This window comes from Cylas formicarius, unplaced genomic scaffold (genome assembly GCF_029955315.1).
Source record: "Cylas formicarius isolate icCylForm1 unplaced genomic scaffold, icCylForm1.1 PGA_scaffold_6__28_contigs__length_40554024, whole genome shotgun sequence".
In the NCBI taxonomy this organism is placed as follows: domain Eukaryota; kingdom Metazoa; phylum Arthropoda; class Insecta; order Coleoptera; family Brentidae; genus Cylas; species Cylas formicarius.
In genome coordinates this window covers 28,908,221-28,923,312 of record NW_026844347.1, presented here as the reverse complement: position 1 = coordinate 28,923,312, position 15,092 = coordinate 28,908,221, and the positions used below count along the sequence as shown (strand labels likewise).

The window sequence follows — 15,092 nt, the reverse complement described above, 5'->3', positions numbered from 1 at the left end:
TGAATTATTTATCAGTGAATTTATCTATGGTGCGACGCTGACACACAATAGTTACTTTACAATGTAAATTGGCAATTGGTGTGCACGATGGAAAATACGACGTTTTGAAGTAAACGATAAACTGAATTTAAATGACACCGTTTCTATGCGTTAGCGTCAACTGACCAGTGAATGTGTCCAGTTACTAGCTAGTCATTTTACTTATTTCATTGTTTAGACAATAGGGGCTTTGCAGTAAATAAGTATGAGCAGTAATATAAAGAGTACTTCCTATCTTTTCTTCACGCAAAATGAAAGTGTTGAAACAAATTATGGAATTGCAATTTTTGTTTTTTTGTTATATTCCCTTTTTGATATTTTTTTGTCATTTGCGGGATTGCATTATTTACAAAAATAGCTGGTTGGTATACGTTAGTCAGTTAGTCACAGGAACGTTTGTCATTATAAAAACTGTAATTCTTTGTAAACTTTGTAATAACATTAAAATTGGTTTAAAATCAACACTTTCATTCTACAAATATGGTTAGAAAATGTCAACCCATATAACTATTGAAGATATAGAGGTCCTGCTAATAATAAAGGAAGTTATGAAGCAACTCTAAGAATTATGTCCAATATATCCCATTAAATTTTCAAGTATAAAAAAATGAACATAGAGGCATGAGCGAAAGATCATTACCGTCTCTAGGAAAATGTTATAGCCACCTAGGCGCATTAAATTTCACTGTATTATATAATACTATCTGTCAATCAAATACAATGAACTGAATTAAACGGATACTTTATTCTTGTCATCATTTTGATCTATTTTTGTAAAATTATTGTTTATTAATTATATTAATATATATAATACATTAAAAAGTAAATTATGCAATGAGATCAATCAAGAAAAACATGCACTGAGAACTAAATGAATTAATTATATGAATACATTTCGTTTTTTGTGTAAAAACTGTTTTAGCTTATTTTTAAATTCATATTTTTTTACAATTTTCACGCTTCTGGGTAAAATATAAAAAAATGCAATTATTTTGCTTTTATGGGTAAATATTTTTTTTTGTAAACGACAATTTATTTGTAAAGTTTTCTTTAACAAGGTAAATAAAAAAGATAAATTGATTTTTTATTTTTTTAAGTAAAGTTTTAAAGGGAAGCGCCGTCGAACAAAAAACAACTGATAATTTCAATTTTGTCTTATTCTCTGAAACACGGTTGGACATACCGAAACGTTGAGATTTAATTCAAATACAGGCAATGGAAGTACAAGTTACCAGTTTCAATATCGTTAATTGTAGCATCCCTCTTAACTCAAGTCGCTGCTGCAGAAGCTGAATATTAACATGCAGTACACGTTCGGGTCTTTTTTACATAAAATTAATTGAAATAACATACTTTCACCCCGGAAAATAAAGATCATAATTATCAATGCTCCACGAACACTAAATTTTAATGAGGTCTCAAATTAATTTTTTTAATGAATAATTAAAACTGAAATTAAAGCAGACAAGCGTAAGAATCGACACGATTAGATTAGTTAATTGATCGCCTTATTCTAAATAATACAGATAATTGGTCAAAAATATTTACAAAATTGTGGTGCTTTTTTAATTCTTTTATGCAAGTTCGTCCCTTTCTGCATATCGGTGTTTGTCTGTATGCGATGATACCAAACAATTGCATTAGTAAAATTGGAAATGATAAAATATAAAACAGTTTTCTGGAATTAATCAGCATCTTGCCGATTTAAGAAATGAGCTGGAAACTGTTGTCAATGAATTCTAGTTCAGCGTTTATTGGGCTACCTTTCATAATAATAATGAAGAGTTATTAAAAACATGGAATTCAATTCCTGCAATATTTCGACATTTAAAAAACATGCGATTCCTATCAATTTGTTTCTTCCGTAGATGCGTGTGAATTAGTATTTTCTGAATCGAATTTTTAAAGTTAGAACTTAAAAATAGAATGAAAGAAAAAAAAATTAATCGAATCCGATGCAGTAGGTACTTTCGTTTCATGATATAAATGACATAATAATGATTTCTATTCTTTTTATTGACCTTGTTTTAGAATGAAGTGCGATGTATGAATTCATAATATTTATTTAAAATAGCTTTTTAATTTTTGATATTGGCCAAGCGAGCTTTTAAAACACTTACATTTTGTCCATTTTTTCAAATAGTCCCGACACGGCGAGGTAAAGAGATAAGAAATATTCGGTCATAAAAATGTTGGCAATCACCATGAGACGAAATAAAAAAGTTCCTATTTTTTTAGTTTAATAGTTTTAAAAAAAATACGGTTCTTTCAATTTTTGTAGACAAAAAATCTACAAACCATATTTTAAATCGACTTTCTCTTTCTAATTCACTTAGCTTTATCGAATTCCAGAGGCTATACGATTTTGCGGGGAAGAGAGATTAACTCGAGGTTAGAGTATTATCGGTACTCTAAAGATTAAATCAATTAAAAGCTGGGTTTTTAAAGCGAGATTTCCAATCAAACAAATAAAAGGAAATGCTCCTGAAACCAACATTTTTTCGCCACCGGCTTTCTAAAACAGATGTTTTATTACGGTTCAAGTGTGAATCCAATGTTAAAAAATTCCCAGCGTCGGCCTCAACATTTGCATAACATTAATCCACGTTAAGACTCCACATTGCACATTAAACTGTCAACTATAAATTAAGTATACAAGCGAAAATCGTTTTATTAAACGTAACGACGTGGGTTGTGTGAGCAAAAAAAAAACACGGTGGATTTTATTGGATTTTAACACCAAACTCTACCGAAAAATAACAAAAGGAAACTTCTACCTAAATATGGGGGCTTCATAAACAGCGTATTAATATCAAACCGTTAATTTATTGCTAAAAGTAAAATTTCGTAATTTTAAAATTACGTGCTTTAAAAAATCATTTCCATTAATTCCAGTGGCGCGAACAATCCTATTTTTTTTTTGCCCTTTCGACAAATGAGCAACCCTTATGCTAACAACGTGGATTCGGAATAAACCAAGCAGAAAAAAAATCACATTATTCAAAAATTGCCAATTAAAAAAACGTAAATCCTCCTCAAGCAAATATTTGTGCATGTTCTCCTGGGTACCTGCGGTGGGAAAGATATTAATTGCCGTTCTAAATGAGCGCACTAGCGAATTTCAGTAATAACTATACGTGGGAATCTTATGCAACGAAAGAAGATACTTATTTTTATCACTTTGGTTTAATTGGTTATTGTTTTCTTGCACGTATTTTGTATCTCACCAAAGTTATTATAAGTCCACAACTTAGATTTATAACACGAGGGGAGAACGAAGATCTGGCGAATAGGGGCAGAATTTTCATGTATATTTTGACAACAATCCTATCGGCTTCTTTATAGCTAAGTTGAATAAAACATTCAACTTATAAAAGACAAAAGGCAATTCTGTTTTAGAGACTAACACAATAAACTTTAAATAATCCCTATTAACATGCTAGAATACTGAATGCTATGCGTGTCATCCGATTTCCTTCGTTCAGTAAAACACCAAAGCACAACTCGCTTTGGTGTTGCACAATCTACTATTAGTACAAGTGAGTAAAAATAGATTGTTTACAATATTACTTGAAAATCATCATATATGATAAATTAAGACTGCATCAACCAAATTTACTTAACACACGAAATTTCTTATTTGTTTGAAATTTTCTTGAAATAAAGTTGGGAAAAAATGTATTGCAAATGCATTGCATTTAACCAGCTTCCTACCAGTTACACCGATCATGTGTAGGAGAAATTTTATTTAGGAAAGATCCAAGAATGATGGAGTACGGAAATTGTGTTAAGAGAATGCCGCCGCAATTGCGTTTATGCCATTAGACGACATGAACACGTACATTGCGTGACGCATACTAAAACTTGCGCACATAATCACTTAATGTGATGTAGCCGCCGGTTTATCACGGATTCTTCTGGGAAGGGCGGAAACGTTGCCGAAAATACTAAAACAAGAAACATGATACTTTATAAGGAGCATTCGCATTTTACTGACACAAATAACAAAGTGTTCTTCCAAGAAAAATTGAATAAAAAATTAAACAATACTCAACTAATATTTACTGATCAATCGAAAAATTTAGGAGTAATAATCGCTACTAATTTGCGATTTAGAGAACATGATGAACATTTAGTTAATTTTGGTTAGTTTCAATTTAAGGCTAATTTATTACAACAGGAAAATTTTGGATTAAAAACTAGGATTTTGTCTTGCGTTCTCACACAGTTTAACTACCAGTTTAGCTGATAGTTAAGCCCTCAAGAAGTCGATAGGATGATTGGCAAGTTCGATTTATCGACAACCGATGCAGGAGGAATTCAGAAGATTTGTAAATAGTATTACAGTAGGCTGTGGAAGTTTAAAAAATTATCTGTGCTGTCCTTTGATATGGAGTTTTCTTGACACAAACTGCTATTATCGTTTAATCTTAATCATGATATTAGAAACTTCGAAGCTATAGCTTATAAAATAAAATGCTAGGCTAGACTTCGCCTCTATGGATGGTAACAGCTCAAAATAATATTTTGAATAAAAAACATGGCAATATATTTTTTTTCTCTACAATAAAAGCTGCAATTTAACTTTATTTTATTTATTTATTTATATATTAGATTCAAATTTAAATTTTATTATGATAAAACATTTGTCCAAACTAGGATGTAAAAATTTTTAAACTTTTTTATAACCGCCATGTTGATAGAAATCTAATTTCATTTTTTAATTCTCTCCGTCTCTGTTTCAGATGCACGTTGAATCTAAGTGGATTATATGTTCGTGCGCTTAAATGTAATTTGGTAATTTATTTACTTTGCTTTTAGTTAATATTGCTTATACAACAGGACTTATTAGAAATAAAAAAAACTTCATGGCCACTGATAAAAAACTATAATTGTAGAATACAAAATTATTCCCTTAATATTACAACGTGGTGAGGGAGTTTTAACTACGGTAACATACAGATACAGAAACGTTAACATGTCGACAATTGACGTAATGCGTACCTAGATGGTAGTAATTAAATTAATCGATGGTTATTTTCACAGACATAAATACGAAATTGCATAGTCAGTACGGTATTAGCAAATTACAGGGTTGAGGCAACAAGTGTCCTAAATATAACCTCAAAATTGTTGTCATGGCGCTTTACTTTTCGTACCTACATAGGTATATTATAAATTTGAAACGTGTCCACAAAATATTGTGATTGTACCTTGTCTATTATACATGGTAGCCGATAAGATAAACCAGATAAAAACTATATTTTAACAAAAAATCAGAGAGATTCTTTTTAAGCCATACTTTATTTGGTAGTGTATAAGTACTGCATTAAATGGCGGTAAGTACCTGATGGGCATTTCCTTGGTCAATAATGGGTAGCCCGTAAACAGACTTCATCACCGTTCCTTAGTAACCGTGAATTTACTAATATTGTGCGCAATAATATCGAAAATAACATAAAATATAAATTGATACCGTCAAAACACCAACCTCTCATTTGCATCTTAACCGATCTCGCAAAACTTAACTAATAAGTTTTATGAATACGTAAAACTTTGTTTCACTGCCAATCTCGGCCAAATTAATGCCAAGCTTTCGAAGTGTATAAATAAGATCGGGCAACCATAAAATTGCCGTCGATTTAACGCGAAAATACACGAGAAAGAATAAAAAGAACTTGAACCATATGGAATAATGTGTGTCATTATCAGTTTCACCGCGTATGGACCAGTGGAACAGTAGTATGCGTGTTACAAAAAACGAAAATTCCAAAAACCAGTTTCGAGCTTAATTGAAATATGAATTAATTCCCAATAAGAGATGTTAATTTATCTGGTCAAATGGTCAGGTGGTATAGTAATGTGTATGTCACTCTTTTTTTTTGTTATAGAGTTCTTTACTGTCCTTTATAATTTTTTTTATTTAAAGGAGATACTCATTGTTTCGCATTGTCTGTGTGTCAGGCGGAGAGAAAGGATAGAAGGATACTGCTGACTTCTGGACGGTTCAATTGAGTCAACTGAATGACTTTCTGCACTCAGATTTGAGTGGAATTATTTTGCTTTATGAAAAATATGCACAGCGAGTCTCTGACTACAACAAAGAGCTAATTTGGCTGTCGGCGGGCTAGTTCAGTACTTGTGCGATCTAAACCTTGCTGTTTCGGTGTGTTTATGGGTTATTATTTGCGAACGTCATTGTGTAATGGATACGGCTGACATGTTTTCTGTAATTGTGTGCATTGGTAACCGGCAATTAAAAGGAATTGTTACTGAAAAACAAAGAAAAAAACGATACTAAACAAACTGATTCAAATGGCCAAAAAATCAGTTCGGAAAAGTCCAGCGAAAATACAAGCGCTTCAATGTATATATATTTGATAACACATTTAAAATTAACATAAGTTCTCAACCAAAATCAAAGTAATTTAACCAAAACAGAAAGTGCTTCTTGCTATAAATAGTTTTTGCTACTAGTTTATGTACAGTTTAGCGAGTAAATGTTTTGGAATGCACCTCTTTTTTTGTAAATATTTAACAGCATATCATCACGTTCAGCTTTATTCAGAAAATCGTTATATGCCAACATCTAGCTGCAAAGAAAATTACAAAAATTATGTTTTAATCTACCAAAATAATATAATTTCCAATACAATGTTATTTTTTAGCAATAATTAACAATTACAACGCGATAACAGTTAGTCAGAGCGTATTTTGAACCTCAAAATTTATTACATTACGAAAAGCACGACTAACTATTTAGATTAGGATTAGCACATTTTTGGAACACTTTTTATATAGTTTATCTTTATTTGCGAAAAGATTTTCCCGAAACGATAAGAAATATTCCGACTACAGAGCGTAGATATCTAGATCCATTAATATTAGTATCGTAAAACCGAGTGCTTAACTTTAGCGTCACTTAAAATGCGAGACAACGGCTTAATTTTTTTATAAAAGGAAACTTTTATAATTAGGCTAATATCTATTCATAACGCCGACACATTACCGTTTTTAAAAGCGGCAACGTTTGCAGGTTTTAATGAACTCTGCAGGTTTTCGTAGTTTTTTTTTGTACACGACATGGTGCTTGTTTTAATTTGAGAAACATACATTCCATTACTGTGTTACAATTACGGGGGATTTTTAAAAGAGAACGTGTTCAGTGATGAAGTTAACTATCGGGAAAATTTTTGTAATTGATTTTCATCATTTATGAACAGACACAGCAATGGAACCGGTAATGCAGCCAATATCGATTTCGTGAGGCAAATTTTATTTACATGGAGGAGTGGAGTTATGGGTATTTTTTCTTTGTCATACACTTAAATGCTAATGGCAGATAAGTGTAATAACAGATTGTTTTACATTATTTCTCAATTGGTCTACCTGTTTGGGGTTTTTATTTTGATTATTTTTGTCGCTAACAATCTTGGGTATGTAGAAACCAACTAATAATTTCATTCTATTATTAATTAATAAAGAATTTTAAAATTCCAAGTTCCTAGTCGTCTTTTTGCATTATACACAAGGTTGTTTATAACTGGATAAAATCACCACATTGTGTGGGGCTTTCAACCGCATAGGAAGGGACGAAAACAAAAATTGGAGGTGCACGAAATGTAAATGAAGGTACGTGGGAATGAATAACATTTAAGCAAAACGTGACCGAAATTTGGCTTATCACATAGCGATGATGCACAGTAGATTATCGATAAATATAGTGATAATCAAGAAACGAACTTCATATCACCTGAACCAACCAGAAGAAGTCCAAACTATTTTTTATTTTTCGTGATACCTAAAAGCGTAGGTCGATACTCAGATTCAAGTATTTTATACCTATTTTCAACGGTTTTCTTGTTAATTCGAATTTTGTATCAAAAGTCGATCAAAATTCTTTCTAGTTAGCATTGACTTTGACTAGGGTTATGCAACTGACAGGTCAGTTTTTGATTTTCCGTTACGCATCGTTTGTAATACGCATTTTTTTATGGGCTCATGTCATTTTAAATTTTTATTTAATTTAATACAAAATTATCTTGACCGGCTTGAAGAATTAGGGAATTGACCGGTCAATTTTTTTTGTGTCAATTGACCGAAATAATTTTTAAAATACCACGAAATTTATATTTATTTATTTATATTTACTTATATTGTGCGTATTCGGATATTCCTTGAAGAGGGTCATAGGTAAATTGGATATCACAAACGCATAATAATTTATTATAGAATACATATTATTATTAAATAATCATACAATTGCAAGAAGTTATTTAAAACAATTTTTGAAGAACCATTAAAAAGTGATCAATTGACCAGTCAATTAGGAAGTGGCCAATTGACCGGTGAATTAAGTGGTCAATTGACCGTCAATTGACCGCTTCAGTCCCAAGAAGAATTTTTACCAAATTTGATATTTTTTCAGATTTATTTGTGAAAATAGTTAAGGAAATCTAAAGAACTCTGGAACTGGCCATCGAGAGCATCCGATTTATATGTAGCTCCTGGACTTCGTAGCTGTACTCTCTGCACACCGCGTGTTTTGCAGATGATTTTTTTTAAAAACTGTGGCACTAATAGATATCTTGGGTAATTTGCAGCGTAAAGTAACATGGACCGGTGTTTCGGCTCAACCATACAGTGTTACGTATATGTACTGAGTTGTATGTGCTTGCAAAACATTGAAATATGGACTTGGTGTATAACATGGTATATTACCTTGTTCGCCTACTTCAACGCGTCCATTAAATGGGCTTAAAACCGATATATTATTATTTGCGTGTGATACCGCATATGAACCATGACGTTTAAATTCATTACGTCGTATAAGAACTGGGTCATTATCTGCACATTTATTTTACAACTTTGATTCTTTAAAATATAATAAGTGAAAAATAATCAAACACTTTTACTAAAATTTGGGTGAGATAGATTATTGATTACAAGCTCTTTAGTTTTTACAATGGATAATAAATACATATAGCGTAACTAGTTTTATGAACGGTACTTTAGCCATGACTTTTTTTAGGCACAAGTGCGGCGCAGCGAAGCGAATGTTCAACGAGTGTCTGAATAAGTCTAAACGTGTTGCGACAATGTTTGCTGAAGCTGACGTTTTAAAGTGACACTTTGCGCAACGCAGATGATTACACAAGTCTACAATGACTTTGAAGTTTGAAAGCTGTTTGCTTATTTGCATAAATATGGAAAGAAGACGACATTGTGTGAACAATCCAAATAACTTTTGTTATGTCTGTGGTAGTTATGAGGTAGTAAAGCAAAGGCAAACCATAACTTCCTTTGTGAAAAATGTATACCACGCTTATTTTCGTGTAAAACTTGGCAACCAAGACTGGACTCCTCATACTGTTGGTTCCGTTTGCGTTGAAGCATTAAGGAACTGGCAAAAAGGTAGGAAGAAATATTGACGTTCCTATAGTATGGCGAGTGTCTAGGAATTGCAATGATAATTGTTATATTTGTTCGTGTAATGTTGTGAATATAATGTTCGTGTGAATCGACAGAAAAAAATTAAGAAACTTCGACCATGTACCAGATGTACCAATACCTACAGCCACAAAAAAAAACTAGAATACGTCATATCGTCAGAATAAGAGGAATCTAATTCCGGCCCAGATGCATCCCAAGGATGCATCCGAATTGTTAGCGTCCCATCAAGCTTTTACCAGGATCGCGAGAAAGAGTTATGTTAATATTTTACTCAGGAAGGATCGCTGGTCTATTGCAACAATATGCCTGACTTAATTTCAAAATTATTAAATGAAGAAGAAGAATGGCGCCTGTTTATTAACTCAAGGAAGCGCAGTTGAAAAGACGTTTTATTGCAAGATAGAAGAAAGCATTTTTGTTGTTCCGCAGATAAGAACATTATGCAAAGACAAGGATTTTCAAAACACAATCACCAATGTCGAGTAAAACGCTTGGGTTTCATTTAAAGAAGTAATTAATGTTTCTTGGGAACTTATTAGGTACCTAAGGACGAAAACTACGAAACTTTCATTCAAAATATGTTACAACACTTTCATAGTCTAAGTTGTAATATGAGTTTAAAAGTGCATTTCCCGTTTTCACACTTGAAAAATTTTTCTGCAAATCTTGGAGCAGGTAGTGAAGAACAGGGAGAGAAGTTTCACCAGGACATTAAGGAAATGGAACGGCGATACCAAGGCAGATGGAGCATAACGATGATGGCGGACTGCTACTGGATGTTAAAGCGGGATATGCCCTTGAAAACACACAGCCCAATGTCCGGACAACGTAGCTTTCTGGCAAAAAGACAAGGATTTCACTCAAAAAAGTCTGAGTAAAGTTTTTTTTCCTTAATAAAATATAAAATAAATAAATTATTATAAAATAAATAAATTATTTTAGAAATATCGTTTTTCTCCTATAATATTTGCAAAAAAACGTTACTTGATACAAATAAATGCATAGAATTTTGCAAACCAGCCTACCAAAATTATATAAAATCAGTTTTCAAAATTAAAACACCTGTCAAAGAGTTTAATTTTGTAGACCTGTGTTATAGTAAAACCAAAACGAAATTACTCCGAGGTTGGAAAATGATATATTTTCACGACCTAGGGCCGCAAAGACAAACACCTTAAGATTCTCTACTCAAAGTATCAACTTTGCAAAGTGTCTTAAATTTTTACTCAGGTGATCAACCCTTTCGCGCTTGAGGTAAGAAGCGCCATACAAAATTCTGTTTCGAGTCATGACATCATTTGCATTACGCGGGTTTTCAGACATAAACGAAGAATCTTCTAGTTGGTGGTTTGGATCTTGTGGATTCCTATGACGTTGCCCAACTAAACTGAATGTTCAACAGTTTGTTTAGACAACGATGTTAACGACCCTTTACCAAAATTTGATATTCGATACACGGAAATTTTCGTGCACAACACATCATTTCGTAAATACGACAATTTAGGAGTACTTGAGGGAGCATTATTAAGGCCATCATTTTTACTTCGCAATTCTATATTAATTATTCGTTTTAGCTGAGATTTTAGTTTACCACTCGGTTTACGATAACAGTTTTGAGCTTTTAGTGCACAACACCACGATTTAAATTGCGATAACTCGAACTCAGCTTAGAAGAAAAAATACAAAAGTAAAATTTTTATTAAACTGCAAACAAATAATCAAAAATAAAATAAAATAAAATAAATAAATAAAAAATAAAAAAAAATCAAAAAACAAGTAATCAAAACCTACAATTCCTAGGAAAACGAGTGCGCATCAGTAGTATCTGCAGTGCAGTTACTGTAATACCCACCAAAGTATCGGTCAAACCCTAATCGATGCATTTCCTAAATAAATAAAATGCTATAAGTTTTGCGTTTAATAAATGTTTTGAAATTTCGAAACAAGTCGCCGACCATCAGGTTGGTATTTGAGAACGTATATTTTCCACGTTGCCATGGCTGATCGGAAATCAATATGCTATATCCAACAGCACAAAGGTGCAAAAAAAAAACTATCGACTTTTAGTCAAATTTATAATCGAATCAAAAAGTAAGTTTTTCATCATAAGCAGCAACTGAATTGAATCACTTAATACAGAATCACTTTTTGTTAGGTTCTAAAGTCGAACTATACATGCATATACATATATAACTACACCTAATGAGTTTATCGGTTAATTATAAAGCTACTTATACCAAAAGCGTTATTTTTATCGTTTCAATTTTGTTGACCTTCTGGTCGATTGCGTCGATCTACTTATATTACTTAGAGTAAAATTTTACATTTTTAAATTTGATATTAAGGTACCTATCGGATGGCCGTTTGGTCTGTTACAAACAGTTATACAATCGAGCTGATTAACACCATTAAGAGTTTAATTCAGTACCAAGTCAATGGCTTTTGACGACACTGAAAACGGATTTTCCTAGTCAAAATGCAAATATGGCTATAATTTAATCAGCATTGTTGAGGATCAAAGGTCCTTGAACGTGACGTATTAATGCAGAAAATTCCTCGTATCTATCTATTCAGCCGCATCCTCGACCGGCATCTATCTTTTAACGCGGAGGTTTTACTCACTAAAATCTGCCCATCTGACTGCACCCAATGCCTTCCGCATAGGAGAGTGGTAGGTATAATGCATATGAACAAAATAGTAGTTTAAAAAAGCCTATTTCTGAAAGCTCACTTTTTCTGTTTATGTTATGGTTAGAAATGGCACATTTTACATTTGTGGAAAAGTGTTAAAGAATGTGCTGGGATTTTATGGGTTTGTATTAGGATGCATACTATATGTGTATTTCAGTCCAGCACATGGGCCAAAAAATAATAAAATGAGTTAGGAACACATCTGAACTAAATTTCCAAATTCATATTGAGAATATAGTGAAGACTCGAAGTCCAGATTGAAGAAAGGATTGAAGAAATTTGAAGAAACTTTGTGATATTCGTCATTAACATCAAATAAATAAATACGTTGTTATATGCTAAGGATATAATTTTTGGTGGCACAACGTTGTTTCTAGACCAGTAACAATAAATAGATTAATAATAACCAGGCGTGAGTGCATTATAATTATTATTATTATTTTATTATTAGTGTTATTAATAATAAATTATAAAACATCCTGGAATATATCGAATTCATCTAGTCTTTATTACACCATTGTGGTGTATACGATACGATAGCGGTTTCTTGAAGAGAATTATAGTTGACTTCTAATCCGAAATAAAAAATGAGCTAAACGACTAAGTTGGGTGCGTCTTCTTTTATAGGTTATGATCCTTTTTTCTCGCGACCGCTGGGCGAGATCCGGTTTCCCGCTTTGTACAAAAAAAAGGTGACCGTGATCGGTAGAAAATTTTGAATTGCTAAATCGACCGGAAATAATTTGCAACTGCAGGATGCTCGTAAAATTAAAAATGTTTAAACCGAAAGGCAATTGATACGCCAGATTTCACGAAAGCATGAGATTTCACGAATTTCATGGATTTTACAGATTTATTAAAGATTTTACGGATTTCACCGATTTTAAAAATAATTTTTAGTTTATGTTAAACTGTTAAAGTAAAAAAAACCATAAAACGTCTTTTCAAAAAGTGAGAAAGAGTTATAGCCAGATCAGTGTAAAACGAATAAACGTAAATTTTGTAAATTCCACAAAATGTTGCAACGAGCACACAAACTTTAAATTTTTTGAACATTTTTTTTGTTATCTTACGTCATATATCCTACAACTTTAAAAATACCGAGTGAGTTTGTTGAATTCCAATCGAAATCTCACTAATAAAGTTCGTTTCGAGGATCGTTTAATAATCTATTAATTAATCTAAACAAAAGTGTAGAAATACGTTATGATGTGACAAAGACACGTCTTGCGCAGACAATAATGATTTCACAGATTTCAGGGATTTTACAGAGATCGTACACCAGATTTTGAGAGTATTATTTTTATACCACTTATCCAAGCATACTTTTGAAAAAACTGGAACTGTCTGCCCCTAGTTTAAATAGATAATTAACTGCTTAAATTAAATTTGTTTTAGTGTAACCCAGGTGTTATATCTCAGTGTAGGATGCGCAGTAGTTAAAACATTGAAACTCTCGACACCTACCACCGAGCTTAGAATAATTTATTGACACCAAAGCAAGGTGACGGAATTCTAATGTGCCCCCTCCCATAATACACATTTCGCTAATATTAATATGAACAACATGTTAGTTAAGTAAAGGTTAAAAAACGTACTTAAACTCGAAGTTCCCAAAACAATAGAACCTTGTCAATTTGTAACCTCAATTACCTACTGAAAAACCATGTCAAGTTGAACGTTTTGGATGACATCCAAGTAGTGAATACTGGATAGAATGGAATTTTTGTTTTGTTTTTATGGGAATTTTTGTTGCATTAGAAAACCCGTTAACTTGTTATAAGATATATGTTTGCATATCGGCCTGAATAATTACAAAAATTCTTATATATGTGCCTACAATCTCAAACTCGCCGGATACTTAGGCAATGGCGCAAATAGCAAATAGAAAACATAAAACAATTTTAAATATTAATTAATAAGTTGAAATAACAAATTTCAATTGAACCACTTGTACATGTCGGATACTGAATAATAATTATGAACTAAAACCCAGGTGTACCTACCTAAAAAGGTTTTTATTTAAAAGAGAGATTAAAAAATTATTTACATAGTGAATTCATACAGCCTATAATAGAAAACCAATTAAAGTCTGTTTTAAATTGCTCAAATTGAATACTTGGTGTTATATTTCCATACTTTAGAAAGGCTCAAACAACATGGGTAAAAACAGTTTTGGTAGCCAAAAAGGTCTTTTTATTCATAAGGAGGCGCTTACCTTTTTACATCTTCGAAAAAGCTAATCCAAAAGAAGACCTATGAGAAGGGACACGATGTTTTATTTCGCGAAATTTACTTTGGGGGTTGGACAAAAAACACATAAAATTCATTGCATAGAAATGTTTAATAAAGACCAAAAACACCGGCACATGAAAATTTTCGCACTATTGCGGTAGTATGCCTCATTTTAGATCAGTCCCGCGCGAAAACCGAAAACCTTTTATTTATGTTTTCTTAAATGATCCACTATTTTGCTACGTTAAGACAAAGGCATGCACAACGTAATCCGGGCTGCGTCGGTAACTGCCTCTTTTCAGGCAAAACAAATGTGAATGTTCTTCCAAGATTCACTGAATCTATTGGTTAGACAAGGAGAGAAAATAATCATGCGTACAAAGAAATATTGTACAAACGTCTGCCATCTATTAGAAAGTAGACCAACAAGTTAGGCAAGTTAAAAAAGTAAATTTTGATAAATCCGTTCTTTACCCAGAATATCCAACATTGAGAGAAAGGTTACAACCCACATTCTTTTTTTATGTACATTTTTAACCAAAGCCGCCATACTTTGCTTCGTAAATTACATTTCGGAAATTAAATATTCTTGCTTTGACTTGGTTAATTTCATAATTCAAATCCACGGAAATTAGTACGAATAACAAGATAACCCTAATTTGTTTAGCATTTAA

At 32.2% G+C, this 15,092-nt stretch overlaps 1 protein-coding gene across 5 annotated transcripts in view; it reads right to left on the bottom strand.

Annotated features, from left to right (window-relative positions):
- The window catches only part of LOC132704034 (Ca(2+)/calmodulin-responsive adenylate cyclase-like), a 108,712-nt gene extending 93,996 nt beyond the window's left edge, over positions 1-14,716 (bottom strand). For all 5 annotated transcript variants that reach the window (XM_060673656.1, XM_060673651.1, XM_060673654.1 and 2 more), the window contains exon 1: positions 14,402-14,716. The gene's annotated coding sequence lies outside the window, so the exon portion shown is untranslated. The remainder of the gene's footprint in view (positions 1-14,401) is intronic.
- Between the last annotated feature and the right edge of the window lie 376 nt (positions 14,717-15,092).